This window comes from Maniola hyperantus, chromosome 2 (assembly GCF_902806685.2).
Source record: "Maniola hyperantus chromosome 2, iAphHyp1.2, whole genome shotgun sequence".
Taxonomy (NCBI): domain Eukaryota; kingdom Metazoa; phylum Arthropoda; class Insecta; order Lepidoptera; family Nymphalidae; genus Maniola; species Maniola hyperantus.
In genome coordinates, this window is record NC_048537.1 from 10,511,771 (window position 1) to 10,516,926 (window position 5,156).

A 5,156-nucleotide genomic window follows, 5' to 3' on the forward strand; every position below is an offset into this window, starting at 1 on the left:
TATTTTAACCCCTCTGAGAAGAAGCCTACAAAAACTCGCGGACAAACTTTTAAAGGAAATTAAAATATAAATATAATGTGGCATGTATAAACAAAAGTTACCCTTGCCCGTGGAGTACACAGTCACACAGTATTCTCATAACCTGTCATCACCAATGTAACGGGAGCACAATGTGTGTTCTAATATTAATTTGTTTACAAAATCCCCCATTCCTCCTAATTAATACAAACGCACATATTTGGTAACATTGTTGTAAGTGCAGACAACCAGCAAGATTGTCTTATATTGTATTAGTTTGTATTTTATTAATGTAATATTTAAAAATAACTTTCAATTAGTGATAGTACCTAATAATTACCTAATAAACACTATACCTACTAATAAATAAAATTGAAGTGTCTGTCCGTTTGACCGGGCTAATCTTCGGGTCGGCTGAACCTATTTTGACGAGACTTTCACAGATAAGTAGAGGATTAACAAAAAAGTAACATAGTTTACTTTTTTAACCAACTTTCAAAAAAGGAAGAGTTGTGTTTTTCTACCTATATACACCGAAATCTCCGAGATTTCTGAACCGATTTGAGTATTTGCGATATTGTCCCATGAAAAATTTGGATTCCAATTCCTGAATCCTGATGCAGTTTCTAGATCCCACAAACATTTGTGGGATTTAGAAACTGTCGGTTATAAATTGATATCGGAGGTACCTACCATTTAAAAACTTTATCACTGGACTCAAGCACCCAACTCCTCACCCCTGATGCTGTAAGGAATTTAATCGTAAATCATGGTAATCACGGAATTTTTAAAGAATCATGCATTCAAATGTTTTTACGAAATTTAGTACTAAGATACCTTACATCCCGGGGACGGGCTACTATGGTTAGGCTAATTTTTGTACTGAAAATATTCATCTAATCCAATTTCACGGGCCAAACCTCTTACCAGACCAGACCAGAAATTTAGAAATTATAAAATTTCAAATCCCTGCCAGGCATCAAACCCGGGACCTCCCACAAATAAGACCACAGCACTTACCATTGCGCCACAGCCAGGAAGTCGTCCTTCCTGAATAAAATCTGTTCGAGCCGCTAGTCTGCAGCGCTCATATCCAAGTGGGTGTTTGTTTATTATAACTAAACCACTTGTTGAACGGTAACGAAATAGGATAGAAAAATAAACATTGCGTGTGGTTTTTTGATTGTTAGTTTTTACTGACTTACGATAAATGAGTATATCTTGTAAATTTGATTTCGCATCTCAATTGATTTAAATAAGTATTAATTTCGAGATATTATTATTATTGTACCTACATTTTTGGTATTTGTAAAGTACATAGATATAGGCCACGTTTTTCGTTACGTTATATTTACTTACAAAAGTAACTGTTAACAGTATACAAAATATTTTGTACCGAGTTTAATTAGCTAGCAGCTAGCCGATCCGACTTCGTTTCGATGGAAATATTTCACTTACTTTCTTAGTGGGGTCGATGTTATGGAGAAAACCTACATATAAAACTCAATTCTCTAGACTCAGCTATACGCTAATATAATTATTATTATCCGTTAATATTGCATAGGTATTTAACCGACTCTATATACGAGTATAAAGGTGATTCTAAAAAACCAGCCAAGTGCCAGTCAGTCTCGCGCAATGAGGGTTCTGTACTACATTCATATTTTTTCGACAGACAGACAGACAGACAGACAACAAAGTGATCCTATAAGGGTTCCGTTTTTCCTTTTGATGAACCCTAAAAACATTCCAAGGAGCTTGTAAAGGTCTATGCGTAGGTACATATTGAGAATTTGAATTTTTATGTAAAATTCAAAGTGGCCACTTTTCGCCACGAACGAGGCAAAAGCTTCCGTCGTCGATCTTTTTACTCATACAATTGGGGCGAAATGCCTTTTCTTGAACCGCCTTTTAAACTAAATTGCTGCGATACTCATATCAAACATCAAAAAGTATGACTTACTTATTATATAGGTATTTATATAAAAAAAATATATTGTCTGCACCCGAAAAACATTTCAATTTTTATGATGTTTTATGTGTTACAAGACAACATTAGAAATAAGCTACTGAAATGGCGACCTCGCGTCTGAAAGTTCAGCGTTGGCAGACCCTTAACTGGGTGGACAGACTACATCAAACGAGTCGCGGAATTCACTGGATTCCAGGGACTTCCACACCGTAGCATGTGGGTCTCCAACAAGAGATCTATGTCCAACAGTTGACATATACCACAGACCACCACCTATAGACGCCTAATAGCTGGAGACCACCGATCGCCAAGCTTAGGCAATGCTTAGCATAAAAGTCGGCCCACGTCCGTTCGGTACCCTCATTCCGCACATTGTCTTGATTTTTCCTGTCATCTTCCCCTGTCTTACGGAAACATATTATTACGATTTTGTTTTCATGCAAAACCTTGTGTATATGCGTACTCTTGCGGTTGAATTGGTTGATGATGAGGCAAATTAGCATCTTAAAATTAGCTGCAGCTTGCTTAATTTCACCGCCATAAAAGAGTGCATATTTCACAGTGTAACGAACATAGCCTACATACAACATAGGGACCTTAAAAAAAAAAAAAAAAAAAAAAAAAAAAAAAAAAAAAAAAAAAAAAAAAAAAAAAAAAAAAAAAAATTGAAAAAAAAAAAAAAAAAAAAATTATGTATATAATTTTTTTTTTATCAATGTAAGTCAGTCAGTCTAGTCGGTGCATGAGAAATTCGGTTTTTATTTAGGTTTTCATACGGCCGCCAGTCAATGTAGTCTATCGAGGAAAACTGTCTCTAGTCGGTTGGAGCCTGCGGACCAGACGGTCGCGGGAGTTAGAATCAAAATCAAACACTTGACATTAGTTTTCTCTACTGCGTTGGGCCACAGTTCGAACACTTATGTGAAAGAACAAATTCCCTTATCATTGCAAGGGGTGGTCCGCGAGGGCTGAGCAATTAACTGGTGGTCGACCATATGGCTTCTTGTGTGTGAGTGTAATGGAAGTGCGAGCACTTAACGTTCGTAGACTCTAACACGCTGACGAGGACCATAGTGGTAGACACCTATAATGAGTAGAGGCGAGGCGGGACATGCGCGCACTAAGGTGCGTGCAGCCTAGCGCTCGTGTGGTGGAAATATTTGTGGAAATGGGTGCTTGCATTAAGTGCTCTTATGGAGGAAGACATAGTCTTCAATTAAACAGGTCTGTGAAACTATAATGAGTAGAGGCGAGGCGGGACATGCGCGCACTAAGGTGCGTGCAGCCTAGCGCTCGTGTGGTGGAAATATTTGTGGAAATGGGTGCTTGCATTAAGTGCTCTTATGGAGGAAGACATAGTCTTCAATTAAACAGGTCTGTGAAACTATAATGAGTAGAGGCGAGGCGGGACATGCGCGCACTAAGGTGCGTGCAGCCTAGCGCTCGTGTGGTGGAAATATTTGTGGAAATGGGTGCTTGCATTAAGTGCTCTTATGGAGGAAGACATAGTCTTCAATTAAACAGGTCTGTGAAACTATAATGAGTAGAGGCGAGGCGGGACATGCGCGCACTAAGGTGCGTGCAGTCTAGCGCTCGTGTGGTGGAAATATTTGTGGAAATGGGTGCTTGCATTAAGTGTTCTTATAGAGGACATAGTCTTCATTTAAACAGGTCTGTGGAATTATAAAATAGTTGAATGATATGGAGGTGAGGTTGTCTAAGACGGTAGACGTGCTTGTCGGTGGCACTTTGCACTATGTCTATCGCTATTTTTTCCCTAAGGTGCAACTAGTTGAATGATATGGAGGTGAGGTTGTCTAAGACGGTAGACGTGCTTGTCGGTGACACCTTGCACTATGTCTATCGCTGTTTCACTAAAGGAGAATAATTGGAAGAAAGGAACGACCAAGCGGTCAATGTCCTAATGCCGAATCAGTGTTGCGCGTGTTGGGTCCGCTGCGCCATACATTGAATGCTACCACTAAGTGGAAAAAAGGGGTAAAATACAGGGATTTACTGGCATAGCCAGAGGTTATACACTTATGTAAATACAAAGTCTCAAAGCAGGGTGCTATAAAATGAACGCAAGAGCGGGCAGGCATGCACATGATCGTACGTGCTGTCTATTAGAACACCACTATGGTAGGTGGAAACATGGGAGCATGGCTCTATTGTAAACCAAGTTTGGAATATTATAACTTGAGAGCATAGCTCTTATTACTTACAAGCCAGTTTAAATAGATGGTGCAATTATAAATATTATCCAAATATCAATATTTCGTTGGAAAGCGCGTGCGGCATCGCTTCGACCCCATCGGTCGGAACGGTGTGTGTGCTCGCAAATTGTTACGTAATAACGTCCGGATTGTGGATTGAGTAATAACTCAACCGACGTTATAAAAATAGATAATATAATCTATCTAATTAAACTTATGTGCTGGACGACACATAAGATTTTTACTCAAGTAAGAAAATTTGAGAATGGGACCACTTTAAGTACAAGGATACTTTTCTTATGTTATAGGGCGATACTTCTAAAGTCTAAAAGCGATTCATGATTGATCTGGTAATGTGGCTGCTTAGGCGAGGTGAACCGCGCGTCCTTTAGGATACTCGGTAAATCCTTGCTTGAGCTGGCAGACGGAGTTGTACTCTGTGGTTACTTTCGATCTATTTGCTGGTATACGTTGGAGTGCGTTGGAAGATGATTATGCGAAGGAAAACCCTAGTGCCATTAATGGCGCCACTTGGCGCTTTGTGAATCCTTTGCTGAGCTGATTCTAGCATACTTTAATAACTACCGATCACAGAGGGCAGGTAATACTGCTGTTCTGTTTGTACTCTGACATTCGTTGGAATACTTAACCGCCTTATGGTGGTTAGTGAATACACGCATATAACATAAAGCAACTTTAGCGTTCGAGAGCACTTTAGCGAGAGAGGAACATAGCACTCTGGTGTTTGTGCATCCTACCTAAAGGAGAGCCTAGCGCCCAGTGCTTGTGAATCTTTTACTATAGTGATTTTTAACGTACACAAATAAGTGATGACTTATCACTTGAGACCGAGCACTCTGAGTGCTAAATTACAAGGGTATGTGTGTAAAGGGACACGTTCCTTACCTATTGGGCTACGCATGTGTCTGAACATTGAATTGAATTGACTA